Below are 25450 nucleotides of genomic sequence, written 5' to 3'. Positions count from 1 at the left end.
CTGTGCAAGCAGTCTGATGAATTTGAGACCACGATTTTTTCAGGAGATGTCCTCCTCAGCCATCTTAATAACTGAAGAGTTCCTGAAGTTGTGAGCATGGTTTTCACAAGCAGGAAGTATGGTCTCCTTGCAGCCAGATAGCACTAATTCAAAGTAATAGAGAATATGGAATACGACCTTTTGAAATTAGCACTTTGTACTTCACCTCTTCTTCTGGATATTTCCACTGATAACAGTATTTCCTTGGAAGTCTGCTTTTGAGCTTATAAGATCAATTTGTGACCCCAAAATATAGTCTACTTTTCCTGCTTGTGGTAGGTAAAAGGCAAAAGCAAAAAAATATATATAAACAGTTCAAAAACTGGTATTACTTAAGTCTTGAAATATGCAATAATTTTATGAAGGCAAGTAATCGTCTTGGATCTTGGGGACTTAATGAAGTCAAATGCCAGCCCTCACTGTGGGCACAGAAGCCAGGGCTCGTGTTGTTGGAATGAAGCCCAGGATGATCTCAGCCTGTGTGGAGACTGTATCCATGACCCCACAGTGCCTTTGTATTAGGCAGCAAAGTCTCGGTCACCAGGAACCTCAGTGAACCTGCCCAAAGCTCTCAAGCCCATCACAGAAATACTGCTTGTCTCAAAACTTGCCTCAGGAAGGACCCAGGCAGTTTTCCTTTTTAAAAGTTCTTGTAATGATACAAGTCTTAAATCTTGTGGGGACCCACTCAGACCAGGGTTGGTATAAAGATCATGTCAAAGACAAAACGTGTTAGCTAAAGCAGATGCAAAAAGAAATCTTATCTAAATTGCTGTTATCTGACTACAGCAGTGTCCTGAAAATACAACTACCGTAAAAAAAAAAAAAAAAAAGAAAAGAAAAGAAAATACAACTACCGTTAATCCCCCCTCCCCGGGGAGTTTCCTGCAAATTCAGCTGCCCTGGGGACAGACTGCCCATTCCCAGTAGCATCAAAAAGCAGAGCAGAACCTTCCATTCCTTCCTATTAAAGCCCTAACCAACACCACTACCACCCCTTTGTGTGAGGTTTGGTACAGGAACCTTTTTATCTTTGGCAATTGAGTGGGTGCCTTATCACTGAGTACTTCAACATGTATGCATAGATTATCTTTGTCTTTTCTCTTGATAATCTATCTGTTGTCAGTTAATTTGCAGGCCCCCAATGACCAAACAGGAGTTGGAAGAAGAAAAGTTTATCTCCTAACAGTTTTGGTGTTGATTACAGACTGCTGCTCAGATCTGAGGACCTCTGACCCAGCTGACCTAGGTAGATCTCCTTACCGGTGCTCAGGGTCTGATGGAGCAAGGCAACAAGCACCTCACCTTTACTTTTCTTGCCAAGAGTCAAATTAGCAGGAGAAAACAGTTACGCAAACTAGCTGTTTGTATTTTGTGACTCTTGGTTTGAGTGCTCTTATTATAGATCCTTTCCTTCCCAGGGATAGCTTTTGCGGCCTGATTGTCTCATTTTATGTCTTGAGAGCTTGGTCTGGATCTAGGGAGAGCATTCGCTCTCTGGTTTTCTGTCTGCCTGGGAGTGCACATTTTCGGATCTGTGCTCAGAAGAGGCTCTTAGGTTGGAGGCATGGGAATCTGTAGTCTGCAGGCACAAATAAGTGTGGGTACTCCTTTTGCTGCTGGTGTCCTGCAAACCATTGCCAGCTCTTAGGGGGCTTATCTAAATCCAAATAAAGTGTCTCAGTCCATAATGCCTCCTCCTTCATTTCCTCATTGACTTGCTAGTGCTGGGAAGAACCATTCCAGCATCCTCCGCCTACTATGAAAGGTAGGAAGGTCTGTGATTGAGGGGTCTCGCTTTTATGAGAATCTAGAGACACAAGTTTTCACAGACACCATTCTTATCACCTGTTGGAATGAGATTCTTGGCTTTTTCTCTTTGGCTATTATTGGGAGTGACTTAGTATCATGGGGCTTCATCTTCCTGCCTTTTGGGGGGATGCCTCTTGTGTCCATGGCTAAGTCATAGAAAGGCTTATTGGTTTTGAGTCACACTTTGAAACAGGTATCCCCTTGGAGATCTTAAATCATCATTGGCCGACAACAGATCCTTTGGTTTAGAAAAGCTTTTGTATTTGTAAAGATTTTTTAAAGAGCTCTCACCTTAAACAAATATCCTATTACCAGTATGGCAACATCATCTTGAAAGGAGGACACACACACACACACACACACACACACACTCACACACACAAAAGATCAGCTAGCTTAAAAGGCTCTTTTAACAAATTTAAGAACAGAAATCAGGTTTAGAGCAGAAACTAAAATCTACACCTACCACAAACCCCTCCACCACCTTCCCCCTGCAAATGGCCCACTTGGGGGCAGATAATCAGGGCCTGATAGAAGCTCTTCTAGAAGCCTTCCTCTGTAGGTTAATTGGGCTCAAGTAGAATGATGTACTTAGAGGGAAAAAATATATCCTAAGCTTTTGTTGAATGATTTATAAAAAACATTCCAAAGACATAGAGGTCTAAACCCAGAAGTCTTGGAACATGGAAATCTTTTGGTTTCCACCTGATATAAATAAGAAAATTCAAAGTAATGTAGTTGGATGGACAGGCTTGCCCCTTACTATTATTACTGAGGCTGCCACTCCATTCTTTGAAGAATTAAAAATAACCATCCTCACCTTGTTAATCAAGTCTTTATGAAACAGAAATGTGGCTCTAGGAGTAACCCAAAACTCACCCATCTTCCTTACCAATCCCCAATCCTCCCCTGTTTGTCTCACGATGCTTGCAGATACTTTAAAAAGCCAGGACATTGCACTCAAGAAGAAAAACTTAAATAGTAATTGGCTAGGCCTCAGCCTCCTCAAACAGGTTCCCCGAACCCTCTTCTTAACTACGCCTCAACCTGGACCTATTAAAAACTACAGACTCTCACACAAATAATTGTATCCACCTGCCACACCCCTCCCCCTTTAAAATGCCTACTTGAGAAAGCTCAGTGCTACCAGGAGAATTTACTGTTTGTCCCAGCCAAACCCCTGAAAGTTACTTGGAGCAGTTACTTTAAGAGGTTGCATCTTGCCTGTCCCTCTTCGAGATGTAAATCTTCTACTCCCCAGAACTGTCTTCTCAAAAACCTGAAAGCCATCTCTCTCAAATGCAAACATCCAAGGAAATAACTCTGGCTCTCAGCCAAGGGGTGCCTTGCTTCTAGTTGCTTGCACTACTGCTTCCTGTCATAAAATGTGAGAAATTTATTTCTCCTCCTGATAAGCACCAATGTTCCCCCTTAAGAAACCCACTATGCCCATTTCCTTAGCACACCCAGCCTCTAAAAAGTAACGTCTCAGTCCATTGACACAGTCACCTGAGCCCAAACTGCAGCCTCTATGGGATCAGACATTGGGGCAGAGAGAAAGAACTCGAAGATCTCCCCCACAAATACTGATAAAAAGCTTTAGCCCTTCTATTAAACAAACAACATTCCATCCAGAAGCATAGTTTGAATAAAAAGTGGGGCAAAGGTGAAAACTGACTCTTATATAAACTAGTGAGTTTTGTATTACTGTGAAAGCTGTAAGATCTCTGTGTGTACATGTATGTATGTCTAGGTATGCATGTTATATAATGTATTTTCGTACCTTGGGATAGTATTGTCAAATTAATTGATAAAATTCCTTAAAGGAGCTCTATTTTAATTGGCAAAGAAGAATAAATGTTTAAATAAATTAAAAATTCCCCCAAACTGAGAAACCTAGAAACTAAAACAGATATTTTTCAAATTCACATCATTTGGGTAAGTCTTTGATAAATAAGACCAGTTTAATATTGTTGGCTTAATAAGAACAACTGTGTCTTCTGAGTTAACAACATCATGATGCAAACATATATTTTCAGACTACTTAAGTTTATTAATCAAATAAGCTAATATTACATTTATTAGATGTTTAAGAGAGTAAAACTTTAGGATTTGATTTTAATCAAATTTAATCATTGCTCTTATAAACTTTAGTTCAATAATAATTGTGTTTCATTATGTATCTGCTTAGATGTAGTTTCCAAAATCTTTTTGGTAATTTGAAATCTTAAAGTTCTACTGAGTTAAGTATATTCATTGAAAATAAGATCACTTTTAGATAAGGTAACACACTGAGCCATTAATTACTGAACATAACTTTACCTACTTTGGGCTTCTTATTTATACAGAGAGACTAACGATATTTGGATCTATTAATAAGCATGGTCTTTTTGTCACATTGAGAAATTGTACAATGAGGAAGCATATGCCTGTAGAAATTGTGAGGTACTATGTTGATAAATTTGCTAATTTAACTACAGAATACTGGTATATGACAGTCAGTTCACAACTGTCTACTTCTTAGTTTTCTCTGCAAAATAAAGGTTACTAAGGATTGAAAATTATAATCAATATATGTAAATGAAGCTATAAGAAATAATAAGAGTGAAGAAATAAAAACTCTGAATGCAAAGTATTCAAGTAATATTGGATTGTATTTGTTGTTAAGGGGGGAAAAAAGAGTAATTTTGTCCTAAAGTAATTGTTTAAAGATTGTTTCAGAATGAGAAAGAGAAAAGTGAGGGACAAAAATATGAATGGATTTAGAAAGTTGCAAAGGGTCGAGGATTGAGGGTTTGTGCAGTGCACAGAGAGAGAATCGTATCTCCTGTGGTCAAGCTGGCTAAGATTGAATGGATTTATTATAACGTTTAAAATGAGTTTTAATATCAGTATGTACCAGTGCAAAGCCAGAATTTGATTTTCTCTCTCTCTTAAAAAGTTTGTTGGACTATTAGTCTGTTCTTAATAAGAAATTGTGAATGATTTTCTTTACCTTTTAGTAAACACAGATTCTGTGTTTTATTGAAATAATTTCCAGTGCTTTATCATGTCTTTGATTATTTTAGAAAACCAAGTCTCTTTTTCTCCCTTCCTCAAAAAACTGATCTGTGATCTTGTTTAATGGGATGTTCAAACCTTTGACATTTTGGACAGCTACCTAAAATCAAATTCTAAATGAAGTCTCCTTGACCCCAAACTGACTTTGAGACTTTCCAGAGAGTCTCTGGAAAGTCTCAAAGGATTATTTCTCTTACCTTGTAAAAAGAGAGATATAAATTAACTTCCTAGAAAGTTGTTAGTGCCGTTCCTATTCATGATATGTCTTGATACAATGTTATCAGCCATAATTCCAGTTATTACCTTAAAATGTTGTGTGTCACATAAACAACCAAATTTCTTCATCAATTGCATAATTTTTTACAATGAACTCTCATCAAACTTTAACCATGGTCATTTTAATTTTTTTGTCATTCTCTAGTAGTTACTGTTTTATTTTGGTGCTTTCCTAAAAACTCTTACAATTAGCTACAAGCCAGAACATTTTGTCTTCAACAAAAGGATATCTCAGAGAACCAAAGAAAGGTCTGTAACAAGTACTCTGGGTTGCAGGCTTCTGATGGCATTGCTTAAATAACTGAGAACATGCCCCTGGACTGAGTGAGGATTTCCAGAACTCTAGTGAAGCTTGTAAGTCCATCAGATTGCTAACCCAAGATCAAGCTGAACAAGAATTAATTACATGGGACTGAATGAACAGATGAAGAAATGGTTATAATTTTTATAGTTTTGATCATTTGTTTGGAACATTTCTGGTTCTTTAATGTTTAATTTTCTAGATACAATTTCTCTTTTCTCTTTTTTGTGTATTTTTTCTTATCTCTTAAGCTATCTATAATTCACAACAATTTAGTAGGTTATATCTTTGTAAATAAAAGTGAAACATTTATCTTTTTCTCCCTATCTGATCCCTCCAAAATTCAGAAACTCTTATTGCATATTCTGATTTTCATTGCAATATAATTGTTTGAAAGTTCAATAAGAATCTGTTCATTCTCCTTATAACAGGACATAATTGAGAAATTTGGTTTTATCACCAAGGCTTTGATTAAAATGTCCTATTTGAGAATAATATGCTTAGAATCAGTTATGACCGGACAGTATTAAGGAATTAGGATTGACTTTTAAGGAATTAGGATTGACTTTATGGAGTCAATGTTTACAAAGCCCTTTGAAAAGACTGGCCTGCTAACTAGTTGGCTTATAGGTTTCCCAGCCTTATAGGTGAGTACAGAGGTCACTTTCTGGAAGGCCCCAGGAACTTTAGAATATTTGGGGGAATCTCAAGAAAAGAGGAAATCACCCAAATCTATAGGAACTGAACATGAACTCTGATGGGTTCTTGGCTTGGCTTATAAGCATCAAAAGGAATTTAGAAGTCTAATCTGAGATTCCTTGTAATAGAGTAGAGCAAACATAAAAAGGCCTATGTGGTCATTTACCACTCTTGCTGCATTAATGTAAATGATCAGGCCAAATTTAGTGAGACTAGGCTTATTTTGTAAAGAAGAGTAATCTTACTTTGATTATCTTTGATTAAGATGGGGATGATTGCAGAGAAAAATTTGATGTTTCCATGAAAAATAATAACCTACCCTTCTGTGTTATCAGCATTGAGTCTTGTTCATTGTTTCTGAGCTGTTTTTCACCTCTTTGTAAACTGTACCCTGCTGTCTTACATATTTTTTGGTAATTAATGTTTCCAGTTTTTCTCCCATTCTGACTTGGTATCACTGAGAATGAAAACTGCCTTTTTTCCTGAAGCCCAGCAAACTGAAGCTGGACAACATGATATAACTTGAAAGGATTTATTACCACAACAGTGTGGGCTACTCATAAACACTAGAACACCTGCATCCTCCACATTCTGCTCCAGAAAGTAAGCATGACTGACATTACCACTACCATCCTCACTAAAGATGCTTTGAACCCAACATCTAGAAACCTTTTTTTTTTTTTTTTGAAAAGGGGAGATGGGGGAGGGGCAAAGGAAAAGGGAGAGAGGGAATCTTAAGCAGGCTCCACACCCAGTGTGGAGTCCAACACAGGGCTTGGTCTCACGACCCTGAGATTGTGACTTGAGCTGAAATCAAGAGTTGGACGCTTAACCAACTGAGCCACCCAGGTATCCCCCAACATGTAGAAATCTTAACTGGCTTCCCTCTTGACTCAGAAACTGGGTTTGTAGTCTGCTCCAACCATTATTCTTTGTTTTTCTTTCCCTTCCTATATCTTTCCTTGAATCTTCTAATTGGAATCTTTCTCCACAGCAATCAAGCTTCTTCTTTTTTTAAGATATTATTTATTTATTTGACAGAGAGAGAGATAGCGAGAGAGGGAACACAAGCAGGGGGAGCGGGAGAGGGAGAAGCCGGCTTCCCGCGGAGCAGGGAGCCCGATGCGGGGCTCGATCCCAGGACCCTGGGATCATGACCTGAGCTGAAGGCAGATGCTTAATGATTGAGCCACCCAGGCGCTCCTCAAGCTGCTGCTTCTTTTTTTTTTTTTTTTTGGTGAAACTTTTAGGGAAGTTTCCGATGGAGAGAATGGGGGGAGCCATTCAGACCTCCAGAGTTGATCTTAAAGTGAAAACATTTGAGCTAAAAAATGTACAGAAAGAAATCTTATTTTAACTCCTCTTATCTGACCAAAGCAGAGCCTCTGAAATATACAGGCTGCCATTAACCCCACTCTGATGGGAGTTTCCCATGAATTCAGCTCCTTAGATACAGGCTGCCCATTCCCACTGCCATCAAAAAACCCCATAGAGGGGCGCCTGGGTGGCTCAGTTGGTTAAGCGACTGCCTTCGGCTCAGGTCATGATCCTGGAGTGCCAGGATCGAGTCCCACATCAGGCTCCCTGCTCGGCAGGGAGTCTGCTTCTCCCTCTGACCTTCCTCCCTCTCATGCTCTCTGTCTCTCATTCTTTCTCTCTCAAATAAATAAATAAAATCTTAAAAAAAAAAAAAAAAAAGCCCCGTAGAAAGCCTCTTTTTATCCGTGGCTGTTGAAGTGAGTTACCCATCACTGAGTAGGTCCATTAAGTAAACCTTGTCTTTTTTCCTGTTTATCTGTTGTCATTAATTTGCAGTTCCCAGTCCCTGGACTCAAGTTGAAAGAAAAAAAGATTTCGCCCCAGCAGTCTCCTCCCTGCTGTTTACAGTGGACCGCTCCCCGAGGAAAGCCGCTCTGCCACGGCTACAGAATTTTCTATTCCTGTGTGCGTGTGTGCTTATGGGCAGGTGTGTATTTACAGAGCTGGTGGCTCAGCAGGTTGTGACTGAACGTCCTTAGGAATTTCCTTTGAGAGTCAAAGCTTATTAAAGCAGAAACACTTCCCAGAAGATCAGAAATCTATCTTCAAACCAAGCTCATTCCCCTGCTTGTTGCTTCATCAGGCCGGGCAGCTTAAAATAAATCATCTAATAAAAGTCAACCAATTACCGAACTCACCTTCCGACACTTCCAACATTAGTTTTGGGAAATGTACTGGAAGGACTCCTACAATGGTAACTTGACCATGCTCTCCCTGATGACATCGTCTTGGAATGTTGGTAAACTTCTTTTGGCATATGCTCCAGGGAGAAGACAGTTGTCTAAGTTAATGACAACCTTTAATTGGACACAGTTATGAGCTTTGGTGTCTGGTAGACTGGGCTCAACTCCTAATTCAACAACTTGTTAGTTTTGCAACCTTGAGCAATGCTTTAACTTCTCTGAGGCTGCCTCAGTTTCCTTATTTGCAAAGTGGGGGAAATAGCACTTAACTTGAAAGATTTGGGGAAAGATTAAAATGAAAGAAATGTATATGCAAGTGCTTAATTTTCTCCCTGGCTTCTTTAAGGTGCTTTCAAAATCACTTGGGACACAGGATTAGCACTCTGTAGGCAGCAATAACACAGCTCTTCTCTATATTATAACATGTACCCTACTTCATTTGCTTAATTTTCCACATCTATTTTCCTGTTTCCATTATTCCTGGAAAAAGATCATACTTGCTTTATATGGACAGAAAACATATTCAGTTTTTCCTGTGATAATCACATCAAAACTTTTAAAGAGGAGAATATCTTTGATCATTTTCTTTTTTAAATTTTATTATGTTATGTTAGTCACCATACATTACATCATTAGTTTTTGATGTAGTGATCCACGATCCATTGTTTTCGTATAACACCCAGTGCTCCATGCAGTACGTGCCCTCCTTAATACCCATCACCGGGCTAACCAATCCCCCCTCCCCCCTCCCCTCTAAAACCCTGTTTGTTTCTCAGGTCCATAGTTTCTCATGGTTCATCTCTCCCTCCAATCCCCCCCCCCCATTTTTCCCTTCCTTCTCCTAATGCCCTCCATGTTATTTCTTATGTTCCACAAATAAGTGAAACCATATGATAATTGACTTTTTCTGCTTGACTTATTTCACTTAGCATAATCTCCTCCAGTCCCATCCATGTTAATGTAAAAGTTGGGTATTCATCTTTTCTGATGGCTGAGTAATATTCCATTGTATATATGGACCACATCTTCTTTATCCATTCATCTGTTGAAGGGCATCTCGGCTCTTTCCACAGTTTGGCTATTGCGGACATTGCTGCTATGAACATTGGGGTGCATATGGCCCTTCTTTTCACTACATCTGGGTCTTTGGGGTAAATACCCAGGAGTGCAATTGCTGGGTCATAGGGTAGCTCTATTTTTAAATTTTTGAGGCACCTCCACACTGTTTTCCAAAGTGGCTGTACCACCTTGCATTCCCACCAACAGTGTAAGAGGGCTCCCCTTTCTCCACAACCTCTCCAACATTTGTTGTTTTTTCCCTGTCCATTTTTGCCATTCTAACTGGTGTAAGGTGGTATCTCAATGTGGTTTTGATTTGGATTTCCCTGATGGCTGATGATGATGAACATTTTTTCATGTGTCTGTTAGTCATTTGTATGTCTTCTTCAGAGAAATGTCTTTTCATATCTTCTGCCCACTTTTTGACTTGATTATTTGTTTTTTAGGTGTTGAGTTTGAGAAGTTCTTTATAGATCTTGGATACCAGCCCTTTATCTGTAGTGTCATTTGCAAATATCTTCTCCCATTCTGTGGGTTGCCTCTTTGTTTTGTTGACTGTTTCCTTTGCTGTGCAGAAGCTTTTTATCTTGATGAAGTCCGAAAAGTTCATTTTTGCTTTTGTTTCACTAGCTTTTGGAGATGTGTCTTGAAAGAAGTTGCTGTGGCCGATGTCAAAGAGGTTACTGCCTATGTTCTCCTCTAGGATTTTGATGGATTCCTGTCTCACATTGAGGTCTTTCATCCACTTTGAGTTTGTCTTTGTGAATGGTGTTAGAGAATGGTCGAGTTTCATTCTTCTGCATGTGGCTGTCCAATTTTCCCAGCACCATTTATTGAAGAGACTGTCTTTTTTCCATTGCATATTTTTTCCTGCTTTGTCAAAGATTATTTGACCATAGAGTTGAGGGTCCATATCTGGGCTCTCTATTCTGTTCCATTGGTCTGTGTGTCTGTTTTTGTGCCAGTACCATGCTGTCTTGGCGATCACAGCTTTGTAATATAGCTTGAAATCGGGCAACGTGATGCCCCCAGCTTTGTTTTTCTTTTTCAACATCTCCTTGGCGATTCGGGGTCTTTTCTGATTCCATACAAATTTTAGGATTGTTTGTTCCAGCACTTTGAAAAATGTCATTGGAATTTTGATCGGAATGGCATTGAAGGTATAGATTGCTCTGGGTAGCATAGACATTTTAACAATGTTTATTCTTCCGATCCATGAGCATGGAATATTTTTCCATCTTTTTGTGTCTTCTTCAATTTCTTTCATGAGTGTTTTGTAGTTCCTAGAGTATAGATCCTTTACCTCTTTGGTTAGGTTAATTCCGAGGTATCTTATGGTTTTTGGTGCTGTTGTAAATGGAATCATTTCTTTAATTTCTCTTTCTACAGTTGCGTTAGTGTATAAGAAAGCAACTGATTTCTGTGCATTGCTTTTGTATCCTGCCACATTACTAAATTGCTGGATGAGTTCTAGTAATTTGGGGGTGGAGTCTTTTGGGTTTTCCACATAAAGTATCATGTCGTCTGCGAAAAGAGAGAGTTTGACTTCTTCTTTGCCAATTTGAATACCTTTTATTTCTTTTTGTTGTCTGATTGCTGTTGCTAGGACTTCTAGTACTATGTTGAACAACAGTGGTCAGAGTGGGCACCCTTGATGTGTTCCTGATCTTAAGAGAAAGCCTCTCAGCTTTTCCCCATTGAGGATGATATTCGCTGTGGGTTTTTCATAGATGGATTTTATGAGCTTGAGGAATGTTCCCTCTATCCCTATACTCTGGAGAATTTTAATCAGGAAAGGATGTTGTATTTTGTCAAATGCTTTTTCTGCATCAATTGAGAGGACCATATGGTTCTTCTCCCTCCTCTTATTAATGTGTTCTATCACATTGATTGATTTGTGAATGTTGAACCACCCTTGCATCTGGGGATAAATCCCACTTGGTCGTGGTGGATGATCCTTTTAATGTATTGTTGGATCCTATTAGCTAGGATTTTGTTGAGGATTTTGGAATCCATATTCATCAGGGATATTGGTCTGAAATTCTCCTTTTTGATGGGGTCTTTGCCTGGTTTGGGGATTAAGGTAATGCTGGCGTCATAGAATGAGTTTGGAAGTTTTCCTTCTGTTTCTATTTTTTGAAACAGCTTCAGTAGAATAGGTATTATTTCTTCTTTGAATGTTTGGTAGCATTCCCCAGGGAATCCATCAGGCCCTGGACTCTTGTTTGTTGGGAGGTTTTTGATCACTGCTTCAATCTTGTTACTGGTTATTGGCCTATTCAGGTTGTCAATTTCTTCCTGTTTCAGTCTTGGCAGCTTATAGGTTTCCAGGAAAGCCTCCATTTCATCCAGATTGCTCAGTTTATTGGCATATAGTTGTTGATAATAATTTCTAATAACTGTTTCTATTTCCTTGGTGTTAGTCATGACTAACACCCCTTTCATTCTCCCCTTTCATTCTCTCTCCCCTTTCATTCATAATTTTATTAATTTGGGTCCTTTCTCTCTTCTTTTGGATAAGTCTGGCCAGTGGTTTATCGATCTTATTAATTCTTTCAAAGAACCAACTTCTAGTTTCATTGATCTGATCTACTGTGTTTCTGGTTTCTAATTCATTGATTTCTGCTCTAATTTTAATTATTTCTCTTCTAATGCGTGGCTTAGGTGTCGTTTGTTGCTTTTTCTCTCGTTCTTTAAGGTGTAGAGTTAGTTGGTGAATTCGGGATTTTTCTATTTTTTTGAGTGAGGCTTGGATGGCTATATATTTCCCCCTTAGGACAGCCTTTGCAGTATCCCATAAGTTTGGGACCGATGTGTTTTCGTTCTCATTGATTTCCATGAATTGTTTAAGTTCTTCTTTGATTTCTTGGTTGACCCAAACATTCTTGAGCAGAGTGGTCTTTAGCTTCCAAGTGTTTGAATTTCTGCCAAATTTTTTCTTGTGATTGAGTTCCAGTTTTAGAGCAGTGTGGTCTGAGAATATGCAGGGAATAATCTCAATCTTTTGGTATCGGTTGAGACCTGATTTGTGACCCAGTATATGGTCTATTCTGGAGAAAGTTCCATGTGCACTCGAGAAGAATGAGTATTCTGTTGTTTTAGGGTGGAATGTTCTGTAAATATCTGTGAGGTCCATCTGGTCCAGTGTATCATTCAAAGCTCTTGTTTCCTTGTTGATTTTCTGCTTAGATGATCTGTCCATTGCTGAGAGTGGAGTATTGAGGTCTCCTACAATTAACGTATTGTTATCAATATGACTCTTTATTTTGGTTAACAGTTGGCTGATGTAGATGGCTGCTCCCATGTTGGGGGCATAGATATTTACAATTGTTAGATCATCTTGTTGGATAGACCCTTTAAGAATGATATAGTGTCCTTCTGTGTCTCTTATTACAGACTTTAGTTTAAAATCTAATTTGTCTGATAAAATAATTGCTACCCCAGCTTTCTTTTGAGGTCCGCTGGCATGGAAGATGGATCTCCATCCCTTCACTTTCAGTCTGGATGTATCTTTAGGTTCAAAATGAGTCTCTTGTAGACAGCATATGGATGGGTCCTGTCTTTTTATCCAATCTGCAACCCTGTGCCGTTTTATGGGAGCATTTAGGCCATTCACGTTGAGAGTGATTATTGAAAGATATGAATTAATTGTCATCATGTTGCCTGTGAAGACGTTGTTTCTATAGATTGTCCCTGTAAATTTCTGTTGTAGATCACTCTTGGGGTCTTTCTCCTTTTATAGAACCCCCCTTAATATTTCTTGCAGGGCCGGCTTAGTGGTCACATATTCTTTCAACTTCTGCCAGTCGTGGAAGCTCTGCATCTCTCCATCCATTCTAAATGAAAGCCTTGCCGGATAAAGTATTCTTGGCTGCATGTTCTTCTCATTTAGTACCCTGAATATGTCTTGCCAGGCCTTTCTGGCTTGCCAGGTCTCTGTGGATAGGTCTGACGTTATTCTGATGTTCCTCCCTCTGTACGTAAGGAATCTCTTCCCCCTAACTGCCCTTAAGATGGTTTCCTTGGTTCTAAGATTTGCAAGTTTTACTATTACATGCCGGGGTGTTGGCCTGTTTTCCTTGATCTTAGGAGGGTCCTCTCTGCCTCTAGGACTTGAATGTTTGTTTCATTCCCCAGATTAGGGAAGTTCTCAGCTATAATTTGCTCAAATACATCTTCTAGCCCTCTCTCTCTCTCCACTCCCTCCAGGATTCCAATTATTCTGACATTGGAACGCCTCATGGTGTCACTTATTTCTCTAATTCTATTTTCATGGATTCTGAGCTGTTTTTCCCTGGCCTCCTCTTTTCCCTTTTTATCTATTATACTGTCTTCCAGATCACTTATTCTCTCTTCTGTCTCAGTTACCCTAGCTGTTAGATTATCTAGATTGGCTTGGATCTCATTGATAGCAATTTTATGTTCTGCCAATTCACCTTTTATTTCTGCCCTTAGAGACTCTATGTTGCCATTAATTGATTTCTCCATTCTAGCCATTGTCTTCACAATTGCTAGCCTGAATTCCATCTCTGACATCTTGGTTATGTCTGCATCCATTTGTAAATCTGCAGCATAAGTCCTAATCTCTGAGTCTTTTGTGTTTTGGGGGCTCCTCCTCCTAGTCATTCTGTTGATGGGTGTTTGAGGGAATGTATAGAGTCCAAATTATTGACCAGAACCCAAGCAAGATGCACCTGTCTTCTTGGGACCTTAGGGTTGCTGGCCTCTTGTTTTCCCAGCCTGTCTTCTGCAGGATGGGCCTGCCGCGCTGTTACTCAGGCAACCCTGTTGGGGCAGAGTTACCCTGCCCCCCTGTGGCGGGGGATGGGCTCAGCGGGAATCAGTCTTTGGGGCTTTTGTTCTCTGGCGCCTTTCCCTGGCGGCTCCGCGTCTCTTCCACGAGTCAGAGCAGAAGAGACGGTTTCCAACCCTCTGCCTCCGAGCAGAGAGACCTCAGTCTGTTCTTCAGTGAGCTCTCCAGGCCACACCGTCTCCGTTTCTGTCTGTGCTGCTATAAACTGCAGCGGCCTCGGTTGTGCGCCCCTCCGCGGCGCCCCCAGTCCTGCCTCCAGGTCGGGGCTCGTCTCTGCCCTTTGTGCTTCTAAAACCGCCAGCCTCTCCCAGTTCGCGTTCGCGCGACTCCGCCGCTCGGGGTTTCCACCCCTGAGGTTGCAGTTCACCGGCGTGACCCCGGTGCACCAGGCTTCCGGCTCGGAGGCTGCAGTTCCCTTGCGCGCGACCGTTGCTCCGGGTTTCTGTCCAGGGGGCTGCAGTTCACGTGCATGCGACCCCGCCGGTCTGGTTTTCCACCCCCCGGGGCTGCCCTAAAGTCCTTTCCCCGCTGCTACTGGTCTGCGGGTCTGTGCCCGTCCCCAGCGCGCGAGGCTGTCACTCACCGGCGGGGTAGGATCCCCATGTCCAGGCACCCTCCCGCCTCCGTTTATCCTCAGATATCTGCCCGCGGAATTACGGCTCTCCGCTTCGTACCTCAAAACCAACTGCCCTCAAAACCAACTGCCCGCAATATTCTGTTTGTAGAGATCCAGATCTTCTTACATCTCAGGCTGGTTTCGTGGGTGCTCAGAGTGGTCTGGTAGATATCCAGCTCAATTCCGGGGACCAGTTGAAATAGGGTCCCCTACTCCTCTGCCATCTTTCCCCCCTCTCCCTTTGATCATTTTCTAAATAATAATTAAAAAAACTTGAACTGTTTAATTTCATGAAGTTTTCTAGATTTTCCTCTAGCCTAGGTCTGGTGGGCACAAGCTGATAGGGAGTCTGGATCCCCTTCTCTTGTCCTTTCCTTGCATGTATAAATCTCATTATAACTGGCTCTACCCACCATGACCTGGCTCTACTCGCCATGATGAGCTGCCCTGAGTCTGGACTGACTGCATCAGGCAATATGCAGGCCAAGATCTTTCTGGTCAGGGCTTGGCAGCATGAATTAAAGAGGATGCCAACATTGTTGCCAAATGGATGGCTCATATTTTCCATCTTGGTCTTTGTGGATGGCAGCCGTGCTCCCCGTGGTGCCCAATTGTGCAACAGACACCAGAGGCACTGAGCCAGAGCAAGGGCCTGGGATGAGGTTAGGCCTTCCTGATAGGCATGGGCCTGGGCTGGGCTAGCAGACATGATTGTGTTCAGCTTGAATAATCCGCTATGGCAGATAAACTAAGGCTTGGTTGGGTAGATAAAATTAGAAACAGAGGCTGAGAGTGGCCATAGGAATAGCAAGAAGGGGTGGGTCCAAAGGAGGAATTTGAGCTGGTGATGATGTAGAGATGGGGTGTGGTCATGAGATCAGACTCAAATGAAGGGAGGGGAGGAGTCAGGTAAGGCCATAGCTGGGACACTACCGAAGACAGTAACCAAGATCATTTCAGATGCTTCCAAAAGGGCATGCGATGCTGATGGCGGCTTCCATTTACCAAAGTGTGGCTCAGAATTTCTCTTGGCAGCTCCACTATGGAGCAGCCAATCTGTTTTTCTGTAAGAACCAGTTCACAGTGGGCCGGGAGAGTGAAAGGGGGATTCTGATTCCACTGAAACAAAAGCTGAATACTCTTTGAACCATAGCCACTGCATCTTTTTAGATAAGCAGTTCTGTTCCCTGAACTGAAATCTGAGGCATAGACTAGGATTTTCTCTCTCCATTCACAGGGCGTGGAGAAAGGTACCTGCCATGGGGCCTCTAACCAGAGAAAACTGGTGCTTTAGGCAAAGTCCTTTTCAACTTCTGTCTCCATGTGAGAGTGATATCTTTGGTGAGTTTCAGGGACTATATCACGGGGCTAGATATACCATCAAGGAAATCAATCTTTTGCACTGAATGCTTATCTGTCTATAAGCATTTCTATCCGTGATGCCCCAGAAAGGATAAAAATTTTTGTTAACAATAAGTAGGTGTCAATGTCACCAGTTATAAATAATTGTAAAACCCTTTGAGGTGCCTTAAATAATTTATCAGTCCCAGACCTGAGGTTTTTATTGACCTGTGCTTGGTCCCTCAGCCCAGTCTATGGCTTATAAAACCCTAGGGATTGTCATAAGGTGGGGTAGTAGGAGAGGAGGTGGATGATGAGCAGCCACTCCCATGAGATCTCTGGCCTCTTTTGGTGGGGTGCATGTCTCTCAGGGCTTCCTATACCTTCTGGAACTCTTTCCAGAACTCCTGCAACTCCCATGAGTCTTCTAAGCATCCCTGGAAATGAAAAGATCCTTGGGTTTGGCAGCAGGTGAGGTCCTTCCTTGCTGTAGAAATATGAGGTCAAGAAACTTCTATGACCTCTTTGGTAGTGATGTTCACACACAAAGTAGGGGCAGTTAAGCATCTGCCTTCGGCTCAGGTCATGATCCTAGGGTCCTGGGATCGAGCCCCGTGTCAGGCTCCCTGCTCAGTGAGGAGCCTGCTTCTCCCTCTCCCTGCTCATGCTCTTTCTCGCTCTCTCTCCTGCTCTCAGATAAATAAATAAAATCTTCAAAAAACCACAAAAAATGAAAAACAAAACAAAATAAAAAGTAGAGTGAGCATTGTGGATTGCAGGAATCAGGACTCCTATGTCCTGGAAGAGTGCCATATCCTTCCTGAGGGCTTCATTCCATCCTAACAGCGGCAGCCATTACTGACCCAACATTCTGTGGCCCAGCCACATCCCAACCAGGTGTCCTTCCAGAAGGAGAGGCAGCCTTCCCAAATGACCACAGGCCACCTGGGTTTTCCCTCATTAACTTTCACAAGACTCTAGAACACAGTATATACACTAAGTACATAAATTAAAAGTCTACATGTGATAGTTTCTTCATTGGCAAATGAAGCCTCAGTCCTAGACATAGGAAATCAATTGGCTTTACAGTACATCTGAAAGAAAAAAACCCTAAGACTAAAATAAACAAAAATCCTTGGCTTCTTCAAGGTTCACATATAGAGACCTTGCAATTTTCAGCAGAAATGTCTTTGTACACATGGAAGCGAGATACAAGTGCTTAAAGCTTGTAACAGATCCTGGAATGTCTTCAGAATCTGAGGTAACAAGCAATGTATAGTGAGGGGAGATTTTCATGTTTCTCTCTGACCCATGCAAAAATGACCTCATCTATCTGGATCCTGTCCACCTTCAAGGCACTTCTTAGATTGAATTATCCAGGTGATTGCTCTATCCCTCCAACATACTTTCCATGTATAAAAATATCTTAACACTAAACATGATGCCATTTTTAAAAATTGAACTTGAGCTTTTATAGTGTTTTGCAAATCTATAGTTTGACTTGTATTTCCTGGAATTTTTCATTTTTTGTAATACTGTTCAAAAAAAAAAAACAAAACACACACACTCAAAAAAAACCCTCAGTTGATTTGTGCAACTGAGCTCCCCCGGGAATAGGCTGACCTCCAGCAACTCCTCACTCCACCCCCAGTAGGAGCTTAAATAATGACTGAGTGACAAAGTGTCCCATTCAGTTATTATTCAACTATATTAAATTGCTAAAGTTGGTAATTGGAGCATATCTTATTACAAAGGCAAAAGTTCAACATTTTTCCCCAGGCACAATAGGCTTGCACATTTAAAAACTTCTGGTCTGGTGAGGATTAGATGTCCGGGCACCGAGCATGCACAAATTCAACAGGGAAAGATATGTTAACCAACCCTGGGCAACATTGCCAGCCATTACCTTGAAGATATTTAGCATTCATTCTCAAGCCTCATATAAAGGGGGGTGCAAGAGATGAAGTATAAGGGAATCTTGAGAATCCATCAGTATTCCCAAGCTCTATTAGGCTTACTCAACTGAAAAGCTATCACTTAAAATACTAGGGACCGATAGTTAGATAGTAAACACAAAATGTTTGTATTATATTTTTGGTCTACTTTTATTAGTTGGTACTCGCACAGTACTGATATTAAATATCTTGAAATCTCACCAGATTATATTGAAACCTATTTGGATCCACAACTATAGACTATTTACTGGAAGTATCATCTGGGATAGGGCTGAGGCATCTAATCTGCTGTAAAATGGTATTCCAGTGAAGAAGCAGTTTTAGTAAAGACAGCAGGAGCTTTGGGTACCTGCTAGGATGTGGTCACCCTGAGTCACTGCTTTAAAGAACAGGAAGTAAGGGTTGGGGAAACTACAGAAACCCATAGTCTATGGTATTATTCTTCAAAGGTACCTCATCAGAAGATTCATTTGGGGCACTTATTTAAGAATCTAGATTTCCAGATGCCTTCCCTGGAGATTGTTAATACTCGGGTAGATCTAGGAATCAGTATTTTTAATAAGTATCCCGATAATTCTTATGGTAAGGCAAATGTGGGAAATGCTATTCAGGTAGTGATACTCATTTATGATGCACTCCTTTTTTTGTTCAGTTATTTAGCACTCTGTTGTTTCTCAAAGTGTGATCCTGGATCCCCTACATCAAAATCATCTGGAGTGTTTGGTTAAAATCCAGACATTGGGCCCTATCCCAAACCTACTACATCAGAATCTCCAGGGATAGGACCCAGAAATCTGCATTTTAAATGAGCATTCCAACTAATTGTTCTGTAATACGATTTGAGAATATCTACTATGTGTCAGGCGCATAGCCTGTCTCTTCAGGTTGTCCATTCCCAATTATTAGGTCTCAAACACTTGGTCAAAGATTTGCTGAGGCAGGAATCAGTGAATGAGGTACATAGCCGTAATGTAAAGGGTGAAGGGAGACAGGCAGCTCTTCCTGCTTCAAGCTGGAAGTCTGCAAGGCTTCTCGGAGCAAGGGAAGCTGCCCTACAAATGGAGTGGCCAGGTTTTGGGGACCATGGGAAATCTAAGTGAGGTCCAGGCCCCTTCAGCCTCTGGAGCCTGTGGATGGGCCAACCAATGCCTGGCTTCACAGTCCCAGGGTCAGGTGGTGGGGCATTGACGAGAATTCTCACTTGGAATTTCCTGCCACAGCTCCAGCCCTGCAGGACATAAATATACTTTACTTCTCTCCTTTCTTCTCCCATTTCCTTGGTTTTGTTTGTGCAACTGTAATGGAACTTGCCCAGGCATTGTTTCATGTTGACACCATATCAAGGTCTGCTCTGAATTCACTTTCTCCATCAGAAGTCTAGGGAGTGTTCATTGTTCCTATGGACTTTTACTGATGTACAATTGTTTTAAAAATAACTTGTCCAAAGCGTAGCTGGAAAATAATAAGTAAATTTATTTCAAGTAAATTTTGGCTGATGATTCCAATTCTGATTTCTCTGACGGCTCATGTGGATGAAAAGTTCAGGCAAATGCCCTTCTGGTTTTGAATGGTAAAGAAATGAAAATCACAATGGTAATGAAGTACTCAGGAATCTTGCATAATTGTAGCTGTGGCATAGAATATGAAGTCAGAAAATCTGAGTGATTCTCCTCCTCATCTATAAAATGGGAATAATGAGACCTGCTTTAGCTACCGCATTTGGTAAACTATAAAGCTTTATGCCAACAGTGATTGTTGTTTTTAATAATTTTTTTCTTGTCACTTTGTCCCCCTCTAGCTTCAGATGTCATTGAAACATTTTTAGTTAGCATGGGTCAGCCTAAAACAAAGCACTAGAAAGACAGGAGTTTGGGGGGAAAGTGCCTACTTTTGAAATTGTCTTTATTACAGAGACAATTATTGGACGAAAGTACTATTTTTGCTCAGGTCTGAGAAGGAAGAAGTATGATCCAAATAGCAAAGGTCCCCGTGACAAATGAAAGGCGTTTGGAAACTATGGTGCATTGTTCTGTTCTTCTGGAAGGCAAAACACTGCCAGGATAAGACAGAGCCCTTCCAAGTGGGTGATGAAATTTACTTTAATGACATTATCAATAAGGATGTATTTGTGGGAAACAAACACGAAGTATAGCCACACTTAGAGGACTTGCCAGGTAAGCACAGGGAAGTGGGATGTCTGATCAGGAAGCTTAAACCTTTGAGCTCATTTAGCATTGGTTTCATGCCTGATTAGCTGTGTGATTTTTCGGTAACTATCTTCCCTCGTAGATCCTCAACTTTCTCATGCATAAAATGGGTATAAAACTTTCCATTACACATTATAAGAGCACAGGCCATGTTTTTCCTTGGAAGTAAAACATTGTACGTAGTTAAAGTTAAAACATGCCCCTCTTCAGGACAGTAGATGGAAAAGGAGTTTCATCATTCCATATCCTCTCTTTGTGCTTCCTAGAATCTGGTGAGAAGAATGAAGAGTTTGGGTACATGAGATGCAAGTTCATAAAGTTAATGGTCCTGCCCTAAATTCATGCATATTACAAGCTGATGAATCATTGCTGGTTCCTGCAGAATTTTTTTTTTTAAGATTTTATTTATTTTTTTGACAGAGAGACACAGCGAGAGAGGGAACACAAGCAGGGGGAGTGGGAGAGAGAGAAGCAGGGTCCCCGCAGAGCAGGGAGCCCGATGCGGGGCTCGATCCCAGGACCCCGGGATCATGACCCGAGCTGAAGGCAGACGCTTAACGACGCCCCCTTGCAGAATTTTTTTAACTGGGAAAAAAGTTAGGGTATTGATTGTTAAAGTTGTCAAGTTGACAAATCCAGGTAACAAAGACCTTCTCTTTTAGGATTAGTTAGGAGTCATAGTGTGTTTGAAGCCAGAAGGAACCTTCAAAACTATCAGTTTATAGAGGAGAAATCTGGTTCACAGAGGTAACTTGTAACAGTAATAATAGGAATTGAGTGTTTTATGTGCTAGATATGTACTAAATGATTTGCATGTATTATTTCATTTAATGTTCAAGACAATCCTCAGAAATAGGTGCTGCTGTTATTAATGCCGTAGTAGAGATAAGGAAACTGAGGTTTGAAGAAATTAAGCATGTGCTCAAGATTACACAGCTTGTTAATTCTCCCGAGCTGCCTTGGTGTCTTTGTCAGTTCCTGCTGCTATAACAGAATACCAGAGACTGGTGGCTTAAGCAACAGGAATTTATTTCTCACAGTACTGGGGGCTGGGAAATCTGAAATCAAGGTGCTGGCCAATTTGGTATCCAGTGAGAGTCCTTTTCCTGGTTTGCAGATAGATGCCTTCTTGCTATATCCTCACATGGTGGAGAATGATCTTTCCTTACGCAGATGCTAACCCCAATTCTGAAGGCTCCACCTTCCTGACCTAATTATCTCCCAAAGGCCTCACCTCCAAATGCCATCACACTGGGGGATTAGGCTTCAACATACAAATTTTGTGGGGGACACAAACATGCAGTCCATGGCACGTGATGAGAAGAATTATTGATTATTAACATTTATTGAGCACACAGTATGTGTCAAACACTGTCCGTGCCACTGGGAACACAAAGGTAAAATAATGAGTACGTTCCCATCTTTGTGGTATATACAGAGCAGTGGGGGACACAGACAGTACTTAACTACTACAAACTAGGAAAAATGGTTTTGGAGAGAAAGAGTAGGAGTTGTGAAAGCAGAAGACTTTGTCTAGTCTGGGGAGTCAGAGTGGCTTCTCAGGGGCTAGAACCACTGGGTTGCAATCTGAAGGGTGAGAAAGAATTAATTAGAACAGTCGGGGGAACAGAAGAGTGTTTCAGAGTTGGGAAACACAAGTGCAAAGACCCTTGGCTGAAGCACAAAGAGCTGGGGTGAGGGTGGGAGGTAGTGCAGAGAGGTGAATGCTTGGCAGGGGCCAGATTATCCAGGGCCCTGAGATGTTTGGTCTTCATCATGAGAACAGTGGCTTCTGGAATTGTCCTCAATAAAGGTCACCAGTGACACGGTAGTTACCCCATTTTACAGCCTTTCCCCAGGCTCTGTCCTCCCCAGATGTGTGGAACACCTGGGGGCAGGGGCCTTGGGTTCCATGGTCCTCTGGTGTCAGGTCCTCCAAGAACCTCAAGAGATCTTTGCTTCATCCCCTCAATGTAAGACTGTATAGTAAACTCTTTAAAAAGTGTTGGGGGGGGGGCGTGGGCGGGTTCTCAATGTTTATTCTTGCTAATTTTTCCAAGTGCTCAAATCTCATGTATTGCACTGACTACATTTAGTGAGGCCACTTATATTTTTGGAACACAACTATTTTTGAAATAGTGTACTTGTCCAATATTTTGTTTTATCCCATGTTCATTAATAGCTCTAAATGTCTATGCTGGGGCAGCCGGGTGGCTCAGTCGGTTAAGCTTCTGCCTCGGCTCAGGTCATGATCTTAGGGTCCTGGGATCAAGCCTGTGTCAGACTCCCTGCTCAGTGGGGAGTCTGCGTCTCCCTCTCCCTCTGCCCCTTGCCCCACTTGTGTTTTCCCTCTCAAATAAATAAAATCTTTAAAAACAAAATAAAATGTCGATGCTATTAAGACCTCACTTGGGTTGAGAAGTCATTCCCCCATTGCCACCATGCTTACTGGCAAAAATCATTTTTCACCCATGGTCTGGCTGCTAAATTTCCCATTAGAGCTTCTTTCTTTAGACTGAACCATTATGTAGTATGTTAAAATAAATGAATAATCTGAAAACATGTAACACTTAGGTTATCAGTCATTTACACCATAATGAAAATGACTTTCAGATCTTTTCCATTGGGCAAGTTTCAATGGAAATGGAGGGGAAGTGCAGAAGGTCATTGAGCTCCTGATTAAGGTGGAAAGGGGAGCTGAGAGGTGTGTGGAGGAGGAGGCGAGGTGTGGGGGAGAGATTCTGCTCTTCGAAGTTGGCAACTTTGAACATTGTCAACTCTTCTTTCTTTCCTGTTCATAAATGCTATTTATTTATTCTTTGGTAATTATCCATTACAGTGAGTAAATTTCTGGTTAAAATTTTTACTGTGGTTTCCTTTAGGCTGTAATTATTTGAAAACTCTTGATTAAAAATAGTAACTTGAAATACAAACATTTAACCCTGGCTATATAACCAATTGTCCAAATAAACTTAACATTTTTTCACATTTAAATTATTTTCTACTCCAATACCATACAACATTTTAAAGGACTACTGTGCCTGAAGGCATCATTTGGCTTAATGGGAGATGCTACTTTGAAAAAAAAAAAAAAAAGACATTAGCTAAATTCGACCAGCATGATTCAAGATGATTGACACTTGGGAGTGAGCATCCAAGTTTGTTTCATGAACAGTAGGGGGCATTTGGCTTCAATTGAACATGTACTTATCAGTGTTTGTGCTACTGGTTTCCAGGCAATGTATAAATTACTGCTTACTTGCATGTGGTACAGAGAATCAAGGCAAATCCATCTTTTAGGAGGCAGCCAGGCTCTACCTGATTTATTAGTTACGGTATCATTAGGCCCACTAATGGGAGGACTTAAGTGGAGACACGACAAGATGGCAGCTTTGTGCTAAGTCGGGAAGACTCTGGAACTCTGCTGGTACACTGGGCTTATTGCCTGGCTGGAAGGAAATATGCTGCAGTGGTCAGAGGGACATGGTCTTCCTGTTCGAAACTTGTATCTCCACGGGCTTTGAAGTAGTTTGTGAAGTTCTATTTCATGCTGTGCAGCCTCATACCAGGTCTTGAGCCAGAGGTAACTGCTTTGTTAAGTTTCCTTCAAAGCCTGTTCAAGGACCTGACTTCAACAGTAAAAAGTGTCTGATGTTTGGGGATGGCTTGCATCGTTACGGATATAAAGTGATTCATCCTCTCCCCCACCCCCTCCTACAACAGCTACTTCTGAACGGAAAGAGATAAAATGGGTCACTATGTCACAGATAGCCTAGGAATAGAGAAAAACTCAGGGCAGAACTGTCCAGATGGAGGGCAGCTGAAACCCAGTGATGGTCAGAAACTCACTTGAGCTCCACTCGGCAGGTGCACGGGGCGTCTAATGGAAAGTGGATGCGAGTCATGGCACATGAAGTAGGACAAACGGAAACCTGCCACACGGACGCTTCTTTCTTAAAGGGGAATGTTAGCTAAAAGGGAAACGCCTGTCCTTCCTTTATATGGAAAGCTGCCTGGTTGTCCGCGTCTTGTCAAATGCTGAAGGGCAGCAGCTAGCACGTCTGGGGCAGAGTGAGGCAGAGGGAGGAATTGAGACTCGCTTCGTCAGACAGTTACACTTGGAAAGAAAGGTTACTTGGTTTATTTGATCAGATTGTAATCGTGCCATTTTCAAAGCATTTTGCCGTTTCCCCCCGCTTATCAGCCTCCTTTTTCTCACCTCAAAGCATATGATTCAACCAGAAGTTCTGCTCCACAAGCATTTGCAGAGGCCAGAGGTGAATGGCAGGGGAAGGGTCTGAGGGCCCCAGCTCCACCCCTGCCCCTTCCCTTCTGCACTTTACAAAGCAGATACTCCTTAGAGGGAAATCAGACTCCCGTAAATCAGCAATAGCTTTTCTGAATTTGTTACCCATACTGCTCTTGTTCTCGTACTGGGCCCACAGCAGGTGGCATTTGCAGTGAGGGGAAGTTGTGGAGCATTGGGGGTGGGGAGGTGGGGGGGAGCCCACTGGGCTGCATGCTGCAGTCACAGGAAGCAAGACAACTTCCTGCCCCGCTTGTTAAGTACGGGGCTCAGCCATCCCTGGGCAGCATGCTTTCCCTCCTGTGTCTCAGTATCATGGCTTTCCTGTGCTGACTTATCCCTCTCTCCAGGAGGAAGAGAAAGGAGATGAAATTTGGGGAAGAAGGAGAAGTGAGCTTTAAGTAGAGGGAGGCTCACAGAAGCTTAGTGAAGCCCCTCGGTAAAGAGAGAGGCACAGGGTCTACACCAGGAGGGTCTTCCTGACCCCCTCCCCCCATGACCCCTGATGCTCTTGCTCTGTGTGCTTCAGCCTCCAAAGCTCCTTCTTCCTTCCTTTCTCATTCCCCCCAGAGCACTCCCACTGGCAGTATCGAACTGTTAGAATTTACCCTGTTCTCATCATTTAAGGAGCCTGAATTCCTGCTTGGAATGAGACAGCTGAAGTTCAACCTGCCCTTCCTACTGTTGGGGAATTAAAAGTCTAGCCAACAAACAGAGCTGTCTTCACATCAGTGTGGAAAGAAA

The sequence above is a fragment of the Mirounga angustirostris genome, unplaced genomic scaffold, assembly GCF_029215605.1.
Source record: "Mirounga angustirostris isolate CCGP_5_RB_7025 unplaced genomic scaffold, mMirAng1.0.hap1 SCAF_7, whole genome shotgun sequence".
NCBI lineage: Eukaryota > Metazoa > Chordata > Mammalia > Carnivora > Phocidae > Mirounga > Mirounga angustirostris.
The sequence above is the reverse complement of the archived record's forward strand: the minus strand, read 5'-3'. Positions refer to the sequence as shown.